Source organism: Macrotis lagotis, chromosome 1 (genome assembly GCF_037893015.1).
Source record: "Macrotis lagotis isolate mMagLag1 chromosome 1, bilby.v1.9.chrom.fasta, whole genome shotgun sequence".
In the NCBI taxonomy this organism is placed as follows: domain Eukaryota; kingdom Metazoa; phylum Chordata; class Mammalia; order Peramelemorphia; family Peramelidae; genus Macrotis; species Macrotis lagotis.
This window is the reverse complement of record NC_133658.1, coordinates 797369724-797382659: the sequence shown is the minus strand read 5'-3', so window position 1 is coordinate 797382659 and position 12936 is coordinate 797369724. Positions and strand designations below refer to the sequence as shown.

The 12936-nt window shown below is 38.3% G+C and overlaps 1 protein-coding gene across 2 annotated transcripts in view; it reads left to right on the top strand.

The window, feature by feature from the left end:
- The window catches only part of FCHSD2 (FCH and double SH3 domains 2), a 335963-nt gene that overhangs the window by 237357 nt on the left and 85670 nt on the right, over window positions 1-12936 (top strand). The window lies entirely within an intron of this gene.

Sequence of the window (12936 nt, the reverse complement as noted above, 5' to 3'; positions counted from 1 at the left end):
AGGGCAAGCCCTGGACAGGAAGCTGCAACTCTTGGTTTATAGAAGGGAGACCACGAGCTCTCTCTCCTCCCCACCTCCTCACCCCAGAGAGAATCTTCTTCCTTAAGGACATCCTTGTACCTTTCATGTTGTCTTTGTCCAGGATAACAAAGTTTGATGTGAAAGTGTTCTGGGGGAAGTCATTCTGATAGTGAATTAGAATAGATTTTTATGTACCTGCAGCCTTACCCTGCTCTCTATCAAAATGTCACAGTGAAAATTTAGTCTTTTAGAAATTTGTCAGGGCAGCTAGGTGGCGCAGTGAATACAGCACCGGCCTTGGAGTTAGGAGTACCTGGGTTCAAATTTGATCTCAGACACTTAATAATTACCTAGCTGTGTGGCCTTGGGCAGGCCACTTAACCCCATTTGCCTTACAAAAAAAAGAAATTTGTCCTTAGTGAAAAGTCCTCTTTTCTCCACAGTACATTTCTTTTCTTTGAGAGATTTGATTATTCAGCAACTACTTGCTGAAAATAGCCGAAAGGTCCTATTAGTAATTTTCATCTTGCCCCTTGACCTACTAATATTTTTATATTATTGTTGATATAATCACATTATTTAATACTTGAGTGATCTCTAGTTTCATCACTGGATACTCCTTCCACCAGTGGAGATTAAAACTCTCCCATTAATCAGTAGATAGTTTTATGCTTTCTGTGGCAAAAGCAAAAAAGTGTGACAGTTCTCTCACCTTTAGTGAAGGTGCTTCTCTAGGCCAGTAGTCTCCAGACTGGTAGGTCTGGAATAAACTAAGGCTGGGCTATTGCTTTACTCCCAATGGGTGGGTGATCATTCAGTGGGAGAGTTGAAAAATCTGTGACATCCTTTCCTAAAGCCAGTTATAGATGTGTCACAAAGATACATATGCAACCCCTTTAAATATTCAACCTCTCTGCCCCATCCCACTACTTAACTTTTTTGACTCCAGATGGTATGGACCCTTTGGGTCAGTTTTATGTCCCACATACCAATATCTATGATACGTAAGATTCCCACACTCATCCCTGTCATCTCATGGCTGGTAGTAGGCCCATCTCATGCAGTGGGCAAAGCAATCCAGAGTACAACCATACCTTGGATGATATTGTAGCTTTGATTCCAGACCTGACAAAAAAAGTCAATAAAGCAATAAAGTGATTCACATGAATTTTTTGGTTTCTCAGAGCATATAAAAGTTATGTTTTCACTACACTGTAATCTATTAACTGTGAATAGTATTATGTCTAAGAAAACAACATACATACATTAATTTAAAAATATTACTTAAAAAATACCATCTTCTTGGGGCAGCTAGGTGGTGCAGTGGATAGAGCACCTGCCCTGGAGTCAAGAATACTTGAGTTCAAATCCGGCCTCAGACACTTAATAATTACCTAGCTATGTGGCCTTGGGCAAGCCACTTAACCCCATTTGCCTTACAAAAAAAAAAAAACTAAAAAAAATACCATTTTCTGAACCTTCAATGGGTCATTCTTTTGTTGGTGGAGGATCTTGCCTTGAAATTAATGACTGCTGACTGATCAGGGTGGAGACTGCTGAAGGTTGGGGTGGTGCAATTTCTTAAATTAAGACAATAAAGTTTGCTGCATCAACTGACTCTCCCTTTTACTTGGACACTTAATGACTCCTGTAGGGTTAGTAATTGATCTAATTTCAATATAGTTGTTCAGTCAGAACACACACAACATTTATCAGTTAAGTTCACCATCTTATATGGGCTCAGTTTGTGGCATCCCAAAACAATTACAATAGTAACTTCAAAGATTCTTGATCACAGATCACCATAAGAAATATGATAATTTTGAAAAGTTTGAAATATTTCAATAATTACCAGTTTGTGGCACAGGGACACAGGGTGAGCAAAAAGGTTACCATAAACCTTCAGGCTTTTGTTTTTGTTTTTGTTTCTGTTTTGTTTTGTTTTGGGGGGAAAAAGGTGATAATGTGAAATGCAATAAAACAAGGTATGTCTATAGTGACCCATGAGGAATCCCCTCCCCCATTATTTTCCAGTAGTAAGCTGCAGCACAGATGAGCAAATAGAGATAAGTTGTAATTACATCCAAACTTAACTGTTTTAAACACACCACAACTTTTCCAGTCATAGATTTGCAACTTTGGTCTTATCCTTGATTCTTCTCTTTCCTTCCTTCATATATCCAATCAGTTGCCAAATCTTATTCCTTTTATCTACACAAGATCTCTACCATTAGTTCTCTTCTCCCAGGTCACCACCCTGGTCCATCCCTCATCACCTCTAACCTAGGCTATCTTCTTTTCAATAAATTCTTCACATGCCCAGTGAAATGATTTTTCAGAAGGTAAACTCACTCCCCATCCTGAAAAATTCTAATGACCCCTTAGAGAAGACCCTAGGATCAAATTTTTTCCCTTTTTTACTTCATCCTTTCAAAATTTCTTTTTTTATAAGTTTTATAATGAACACAATTATTAGTATAATAGTGCATTAGAAAATTTTAAATAATTAAAAAATGCACATATAGAAAAAGATATACTCAAAAAATTTACTGATAGAATACATGTTCAAAAACATTTGGAAATCACAGCTCTAAATACATAGTCCAGTGCTTAGTTTATAGTCATAACATGTAGTGGAAAGGATACTGGATTTAAAGACGGAAGACCCAGATAATTTCTGATAATAGCTATTATTAGCTATTATTAGCTATCAACTGGAGAGAAAAGAGGGAGAACAAGCAAGATGGAATGAGTAAGTTCATCAAGGCTGATCATCACCCCCATGTTGCTGTTAGGGTGTACAGAGTTGGATGCACATTGGACCCTCAGTTTTTTTTCTTTGTGTTTATCAAGGCCATACTCTGCATCCAAAGTCACATTCCATATCACTAGTTCATAGGACTTTGATTCGTGGGTATCTTGGAACAGCTTTCTACTTTCCCTTAAAGGTTCATGGTTGAGCCCAGGACCCCTTTATTCCATGACATATCTATTTATTTATCAGTTTACCCCAGAAAACCAAGTGGTTTTAACCCTATTTTATATAGAAAGTTATTTCTCTAATAAAAAAAAAATTCCCGTCCAAAGTGCCTTCTTTCTTTCAGCTCCATTCTCAAAGAGGCTCTCTCAAATTACTAACTATTATTATTAGAGGGGGGCAGCTAGGTGGTGCAGTGGATAGAGCACTGGCCCGGGAGTCAGGAGCACCTGAGTTCAAATCCAGCTTCAGACACTTAATAATTACCTTGGGCAAACCACTTAACCCCATTATCTTACCAAAAAAACAAAAAACCAAAAAACTATTATCATTAGCTATCTAGTATTCAGAATGCAAAAACAAGTCTTATATTTGAATTGTAGCTATCCAGCTATCCAAATACTGAGATTGGAAGGCAACTTGTCTGTCCCATCTCCAGGCATCTGTTTATTGAATCTCTGCTTCAGATTCCTTACAATTTAGACCATTGAACCCAAATCCCAGGGGCTCCATCTATTTAGACTCTTAAATTCAGGACCCTGATCCCAACTCCATTCTCTGAATATATATAATAAACCCTCTAAATACATAATCCAGTGCTTAGTTTATAGTCATAACATGTAGTGGAAAGGATACTGGATTTGAAGACAAAAGACCCGGATTCATAATTCCTTTCTGATAATTACTAGCTATATAGGAGTTTGTAAAGCTAAATCTCTGGAAAGAGTTCATCCAACTTTCAACCACTCCCATGGGGGTTGTGATGCTTCTGAGGAATAGTAGCAAATTCTACTTTTGTCCTCACTGTCCAGAAATGGTATCCTTTTCTGCTAATCTTGGACTAATTAATCAGGATAATGATGTTTTACAAATCTCTTCTGATCTGCCTATCCTAAGCCAACAAATGGAAGACTATATAATATGACTGATGCCACTCAATCTGGATGATATTCCAGAGCCGCTCAGCCCAGTTGACAGCTTGGTATGCTTCCATGCAACCCTGGAGTGTGCTGACTTACCTCCAAAACACAGATCTATGTAAAATTTAAAAGTACTAGCTCAGAATTTGGAATTATGCCCAAAGGGCAACAAAAATGTGCATACCCTTTGATCCAAAAATACCACTACTGGGTTTATACCCTGAAGAGATTAGTAAAAACATCATTTGTACAAAAATATTTATAGCAGCCCTGTTTGTGGTGGCAGAGAATTGGAAATTAAGTGAATGTCCTTCAGTTGGAGAATGGCTTAACAAACTGGTGTATGTATGTCATGGAACACTGTTGTTCTATTAGAAACCAGGAGGGATGGGAATTCAGGGAAGCCTGGAAAGATTTGCATGAACTGATGCAGAGCGAGATGAGCAGAAACAGTAAAACATTGTATACCCTAACAGCAACATAGGGGCAATGATCAACCTTGATGGACTTGCTCATTCCATCCGTGCAACAACCAGGGACATTTTAGGCTATCTGCAATGGAGAATACCATCTGTATCCAAAGAAAGAATTATAGACTTTGAACAGACCAAAGACTATTACCTTCAAATTAGAAAAAAAAAAAGAAAATGTTATCTTATTATGTAATTTTACTATCTCATACTTTATTTTTCTTCCTTAAGGATATGATTTCTCTGTCATCACATTCAACTGAGATTAATGCATAGCATGAAAACAATGTAAAGACTAAAAGAATGCCTTCTGTGGGGGGGGGAAGGAAGTAAGAATGGGGGGGAATTGTAAAACTCAAAATAAATAAAATCTTTCTATAAAAAAATTTTTAAATGCTAGCTCAGACAGAATAAAGAACTCATTCTACTTCATGGATAAGCAGGGCAGAGAGAGATGAATCTCTACAAAGTAGTTAAAGTGAGGCCTTCAGAATTAATGAACTTCATGGACTATTGCTGTCACTTCATACCTGAGTTCTCCTTAGACTCTTTTCACCAATGCCAAAGGGGTTACCCATAAACAAATGCATCTTTAAGAAACTAAAACAGAGGTTCATTACAGATATTTCACCCTTGGCATAATCTAATCTCATCAGCAATTCATTATGAAGGTAGATGTTCATCCCTCTTCTTGTTATTGCTTGGTTCTTTCTTCTCAAATTATTAGATAGATAGATAGATAGATAGATAGATAGATAGATAGATAGATAGATAGATAGATAGATTTGTTTATAGGTTATATTCCCTCTTTGGATTCTTACCCTTTTTTATTTTGTCTTTGTATCTTTAGCACAGGATTGCCCTTGCCTTCAGAAGGATTTGACATCTAACTTATTACTGTTTTGAATTTCTTGCCCCTTCCTTACTATCTTTAATACCCTTCCAATCTTTCATTCAGGGTCACCTCTACTATATATCTTCTCCATTTCTTTGCCATTATTGCTGAAGATAAAAAGTTGAGTACACAACAAATTAATGTCCTTGGACAATAATCATTTTATTCTTCCCAGATTAGCTCCATCATGTTCTCAATACTGACTACTCCAAACCATCTTTTCTCACCTCAAGCCCAAAATGCCATTTTCATTCTCCTCTCCTCATCCTTGTCTTGTCAGCTCTCATTTCCTACTTTATTGAGACATCCTATGCCATCTGTCAAGAGATCCCTATCTCCTCTACTACACATTCAAGAATAAACATAGGAACTAAAGTAATCTTCCCGAGGCACAGTTCTATGCTGCTACCCTACTCAAAAATGTTCTGTGTTTCCCCATTCTTCTGGGGAAATTCTTAATCTGGTATTAAATTCCTGTGTATTCTGGCTCAAATCTACAATTCAAGACCAGTTTCTTTTCATTTATACACTCCATTTCAGTCACCTATGCTTTTAACTGTTTTCTTTATTCAACATTGCATTACTTCACCTCTTCACTTGCACTCTAGCTCACCCTCTTTTCCTAAAATACACTTTTGCCTCATCTCTGACTTCCCAAATAATTCCCTTTTTTTTTTTTTAGATTTTTCAAGGCAATGGGGTTAAGTGGCTTGCCCAAGGCCACACAGCTGGGTAATTATTAAGTGTCTGAGGTCAGATTTGAACCCAAGTACTCCTGACTCCAAGGCCAGTGCTCTATGTATACACTGTGCCACCTAGCTGCCCCCTCCCTTTTTCTAAAATTCAACTTAAGTACCCCTTCTACTGTGGAGCCTCCTCTCTCTCTCCTCAAATTACTTTGCACTTATTTTTCTATATTCATATTCCATTCCCTTTTACTAGAACATAAACTTCTATAAGAACAAGAACTGTTTCATATTTGTCATTGAAACTCCATTGCTTAACAGTGCCTTTGCACATAGTAGGTGCTTATTAAATGTTTACTGAATTTTATTGTTCTCCAGAGATGGAAAAATGAGGTTTACAGAGGTAAAATGTACAAGGATCCCTCAATTACTAAGTACAGAACTGAAATTTGAACCCAAGATTTCAAACATGGAAGACTGAAGAATGTTGGGACCACAAACAGAAGTAATAGGGGAAAAAAAGAGAAAGGTTTAGAAAGAGATAGGATCATAACAATTGATCTTAAAAGTGGGTCTGAGAGGTCATTTTTAGGCCAATATTCTCATTCTATAGCTATAGAAATTCTCAATAACTAGAAACTTTAAGTGGCTTGTCCAAACAGAACTATAAATTTCATTTGGATCCTAAATCTCCAAGTTAAGTATTTTTGGGTTTGTTTGTTTTGTTTTTCCCCTATACATTTTACTAATGATATGCTTAGTTTTGGACCTACTGAGTTGGAAATACCATTAGGAAATAACTTGTAGGCAGATGAAGATGCTTCCCAATTACATATTAAGGCATTTTTTTTGTTTTTTGATATCAAGGCAATTCTTATCATTCATCTTTACAAGATTTTGAGCTCCAAATTTTTCTCCCAGTTCAAAAACTAGTAGGCAGTTTGACATAGATTATACATGTACTATCATGTAAAATATATTTTCATGTTGGTCATAGGTGTGAAAGAAGAAAACCAATCTAAAGGAGAAAAAACAAAAAGTAATAAAATAAGTGGAGTAGATAATGCTTTAGTCTAATTCAGAGTTCATCAGTTCTTTTTCTGAATGAGGAGAGCATTTTCCTTTGTGAGTCCTTTGTGCTTGTCTTACATAGGTGTGTTGCTGAGAAGAGCTGAGTCATTTATAGTTGATCATCACACACTATTACTAATACTATATACAGTGTTTTTCCTGGTTCTACTCATTTCAATTTGCATAAAATTATTCAAATATTTCTAGTTTTTCTGAAATCTGCCTGTCATCATTTCTTATTGCAAAATGGTATTCCTTTACATTCATATAACACAGCTTGTTCAGTCATTCCCTAATTGATGGACATCCCCTCAGTTTTCAATGCTTTGCCACCAAGAAAAGGGCTGCTATGAATATTTTTGAACATGCAGATCCTCTTCCTTTTTTTTTGATTTCTTTGGGATATAGACTTGTATTGTTGGATCCGAGGTTATGTACAGTTTTATAACCCCTTAGATGCTATTCCAAATTGTTCTCCAGAATGGTTGAATCAGTTCACAACTCCATTAATGTCCCAGTTTTCCCATATCCTATTCAACATTGATCATTTTCCTTTTTTTTTAATTTATTTTTTATTCTCATTTTGTACAGTTTTTTTTACATTAATAAAATATTCTTGTTTACAAGTAAACAAAATACCCCTCCCCCCATGAATATAGATAGACTTGCTTGGGCGAAAAAAGTAAAGGGGAAAGAAAAAAATTAAAATTAAAAAAATAATAGTACTAATTGTAGGTATGACCAGGTTGCGCAATGGACAAAGCACCAGCCCTGGAGCCACGAGCACCCGAGTCCATATCCAGCCTCGTATACCCAACAATCACCCAGCCATGTGACATGCAAGCCACCCGATCCCCACTGCCCTGCAAAAACCAAAAATAGAAGAAGGAAAAAAAGACCCAAAATAAAATAAAATAGTAATAATAGTAGGGGTGGCTGGGTGGCAGACAGAGCATTGGCCCTTGAGCCAGGAGCACCTGGGTCCAAATCTGTCCCCAGACACCCAAAGACACCCTGCTATGTGGTCCCTGGCAGGCCATCCAGCCCCACTTGCCCTGCACCCTCCCCCAAGTAATAATAACAAAAAATGTGCTTGAGTCTTTGTTCCAACACCAACAACTCTGTCATGGGTGGATCTCATTCTTTATGATAAGTCCATCACAAAAGTTACTTCCATATTTTTCCACCGTTGCCATTGCTGATCGCAACTCCCTCCTTTCTTATTTCTCCACTACCATGTACTCTATTTTCTCTCTCCTTTCACTCTGACTCTGCTGTAGGGTCGTTGACTGGCTCAGCAGACAGATCCCTGGTCCTGGGGCCAAGAAGCCCTGAGCCCCCATACCACCCCTTAGGCCCAGAATCCACCTGGCCCCATGGTCCTGGGCAGGCATTCCAATCCCAGCCCCTTGCAAGAAGTAAGAAAGAAAATGTGTTATATCTGACCAATCTCCCCCCATGGTCCATCCTCTCCTCCATCATTCACATCCCCACCCCTTCCCCCATCCCCCCTTTTCTTCTTACTCCAGATGCCTATACCCCATTGAGTATATATGCTGTTTCCTCTCCGAGCCACCTCTGATGAGAGTAAAGATTCGCTCATTCCCCCTTGCCTTCCCCCCTTCCATATCATTGCAATAGCTCATTGTAATAAAGAAAAATCTTATTATATGAGATATCTTGGCCTATTCCCCCTCTCCTTTCTATTTCTCCCATTACATTTCCCTTTTTTTCTATTGACTCCATTTTTACACCATATTTTATCTTCGAATTCAGCTTTCTCCCGTGCTTCAACTATAAAAGCTCTCTCTACCTGCTCTATTAACTGAGAAGGTTCATATGAGTATTATGAGTGTCATTTTTCTATGCAGGAATACATGCAGTTCATCCTCATTAAGTCCCTCATATTTCCCCCCTCTCCTCCAATCTCCGTGCTTCACCTGAGTCCTGTATCTGAAGATCAAACCTTCTGTTCAGCTCTGGCCATTCCAAAAGGAACATTTGAAATTCCCCTGGTTCATTGAAAGTCCATCTTTTTCCCTGGAAGAGGACATTCAGCCTTGCTGGGTAGTTCATTCTTGGCTGCATTCTAAGCTCTTTTGCCTTCCGGTATATTGTATTCCAAGCCCTACGAGCTTCCAATGTAGCTGCTGCTAAGTCCTGTGTGATCCTGACTGCAGCTCCACGATATCTGAACTGTGTCCTTCTGGCTGCTTGTAATATTTTCTCTTTGACTTGGGAGTTCTGGAACTTGGCTATAATATTCCTAGGAGTTGGTTTTTTGGGATCTCTTTCTCGGGGGGGATCGGTGGATTCTGTCCATTTCTATTTTGCCCTCTGCTTCTAGAATATCAGGGCAATTTTCCTGTAGTAATTCTTTGAAAATGATGTCAAGGCTCTTTTCCTGATCATGACTTTCAGGTCTTCCAGTAATTTTTAAATTATCTTTCCTAAGTCTGTTTTCCATATCAGTTGTTTTTTCAATGAGATATTTCACATTTTCTTCTAATTTTTCATTTTTTTTTGTTTTGAAGTATTGATTGCTGATTTCTGGTAAATTCATCAATCTCCCTGAATTCTATTCTTTGTCTGAAGGATTTGTTCTCCTCAGAGAGTTTTCTTATCTCTTTTTCCATCTGGCCAGTTTTACTTTTTAAAGCATTCTTCTCCTCAGTAACTTTTTGAACTGTTTTATCCATTTGACCTAAGCTGGTTTTTTAGCATGCTATTTTCTTCAGCATTTTTTTTTTTGGATTTCCTTGACTAAGCTGCTGACTTCATTTTCATGTTTTTCCTGCATCTCTCTCCTTTCTTTTCCCAGTTTTTCTTCCAATTCCCTCATTTGATTTTCAAAGTCTTTTTTGAGCTCTGTCATAACCTGAGCCCAATTTCTGTTTTTCTTGGAGTCTTTAGATGCAGGAGCTTGTGCTTCCTCATCTTCAGACTGAGTATTTTGATCCTTCTTGGGCTCATTTGCAAAATATTTCTCAATAGTCTTCCTCTTATTTCTCTGCTTGCTCATTTTCCCAGCCTGGGCCTGGTTTTGAGGTGCTTCCTGAGCTTTGGGGACACTCCCACAAGGGTCTCAGTGTGTGAGGCTCTGTCCTCCCTCCTGGTCTGTGAATGACCATAAGCGCCCCCCTCTGCCACGGGGCCGAGGTGGGGGGGCCCCTGTTGTTCTTTGGGGGGGCCTAGACTGCCATCAGGATGTGAATGTGGTCAGAGCCCCAAAGTCCTGTGCCAGAGGCAGAGGACAGAGCTCTGCAGTCTCTCTCTCTTCACTCAACTCCCTAGGTTCAATGGGCTCATGCCCTGGGGGCTCCTGCTTACTGGCTCGGCCTGCTGCTGTTTCTGGCTCTGGGCTGCAGAAAGACCATGCTGCTCCCTGTGTGCCCACGTGCTCGCTCGGGCAGAGGTCCCCGCTGTTCCCCCACTTTGTGCCCAGTGCTCCCTGGGGTGCAGCTCAGGAGACTCCCCCACTGCTGTGAGCCCCAGCTCCCAGCGCCCTGGGGCTGTCTCCGGGAGGCTGAAGTTCTTTCGCTCTGGTGGCCACCCCTCTGACCCGGGGAGCAGAGCCTTTCTGCTCTTTTCCAGGTTACCTTGAGTAGGAGAACTGCCGCACTGGGTCCCTTTGTGGGTTCTGTCTCTCGAAAGTTTAGTTAGAATCCTTAGCTGATGAGTTTTATCAGAGAGCTCCTAAGACTCTATCCCTTTTTGTCGCCATCTTGGCTCCTCCCCCGATCATTTTCCTTTTTTTGTCATATTATTCAATCTAATAATACATGAGGTGATACCTAAGAGTTGTTTTAATTTGCATTTCTCTAATCAAAATGATTTAGAGCACTTCTTCATATGCCTATTGATAACTTTGATTTCATCATCTGAAAACTGCCTGGTCATATCCTTTGATCAATTATCTTTTGAGGAATGACTTGATCCTTTTAAATTTGACTCCATTTTCTGTATATTTGAGAATTTAGATCTTTACCCAAGACACTTTCTGTAAAGATTGTTTCCCAGCTTTCTGCTTTCCCTCTAATCTTGGTTGCATTGGTTTTGTTTGTATAAAAGATTTATTCTTCCCTTCCCCCTAGATCTGAAAGTGTATTATTATTCCTTGTTTTTCTAATATGCTTGTTGTATCACCCTTTATGTCTAAATCATGCACCCATTTTTTTTGCAAGGGAATAGGATTAAGTCACTTGCCCAAAGTCACACAATCATTAAGTGCCTGAGGTTGGATTTGAACTCAGGTCTTCCTAACTTCAGGCTGGGTACTCTATCCACTGCACCACTTAGCTGCCCCCCCCCCCAGCCCCGTGCACCCATTTTAAACTTATCTTGGTTTATGTTGTGAGATATTAGTTTATGACCTATGGTTTCCAATTTTTCCAGCAGTTTTTATCAAATAGGGAGTTCTTATCTCAAAAGTTAAGTCTTTTGGGTTTATCAGGTACTAGAGTACTATGATCATTATTTGCTTTTGACAGCCCTTTCATTCCTTCTTCTACAGCATATGACCAATTGAGCTAAAAAGCAGACAAATCTATCTGATTCTTAAATCAACAACTAATAGTTTAATGTCTCTTGTTACTTTTATCAGGATAGCATTTTAGAATTTCCCTTAGTAGGCCGTTGTTCTGGATTATTTCTTCCCATTCAACTGAGTTTAAACTTTTTCTGTACCCTCTTAATCATATCTCATCACTACAAGAAATTTCACATTATGAATTAATTACAAAGTTGATCTGGCAGGTATGTTTCAGGCTGCTTGTTGTTCCCAGTGCTAAAATTGCTAATTCAGAAGGCTTTCATATTTTTTAGAGTTGCCCCAGACCAACCCCTTCAGTGCTTATCAATACCATGTACAGGACTGCATTCTAGCTATTTTTTGTAGTCAAACAACATTGTAAATAACAAAAGATGACAACTGGTGCAAAGGAAGGAAGTGGAAAAACTCCTCGCCGTGTGGTATCAGTGAAGGTTCTGTTTATGATTCTCTTTAGAAAGTGGGAGAGTATGTCTCGCACTGTAGAAAAACTTTTCCTAGGTGTTAGTTAAATTGAAATTAGTTTTGGTCCATAAAAAAATGTTTCACATAAATGGAAATTTTCCTTACTTTGTAAAGAGAGGAAATGGTTTTGAGAGAATGTGTAGCAGAATGGACTTGGAGTCTAGAAGTATGAGAATACAGTCTCAGGGATCAACTCAAGACTTAATTCTTATGTCTCTCTGCCTCAGTTTCTTCATCTGCAAATTTGGGGTAATAGCACTTACTTCACAGTGTTGTTGTGAGGATCAGTGAAAAAATGAACAAAAAAAACATTGTTATGTGCTTACTGTGTATAATACATATACATATATGTGTGTGTGTTTGTGTGTGTGTGTGTGTATATATATATATATATATATATATATATATATATATATATATATAATGTAATTTTGGAAGCCTTTAAGTACTATATAAATGTTAGCTGATATTTGTATTATTATCTATCTGATGGTAGGGCTTAGTTTTCTAACCTATTAAGTGATAATTTGGGACTAGATAAACTGTAAAGTCTCTTTGAGGTCTCATTCTTACAGTCTGTACAATTTTAGGGGTAGTGCAACTACATAAGAATAGCCTTGGACTGAGAATCTAAAGTACTAAATTTGAATTCGGGTTTCTACATATTCTAGATGGGGGACCATCAACAATTCACTTGATCTTTCAAACCTCAGTGTTTTCTTCTGTAAAATGGAGATAATAATCCCCATCTCACAGTATTATTATGAGAAATGCAATTTGTGAATTGTAAAGTATATGAATATTTGATCCAATCCCTTAAGTACATAATAAATGTCTATTTCATATCATTGGGCTAGGTGCTGGGAATAAAAAATTAATAAT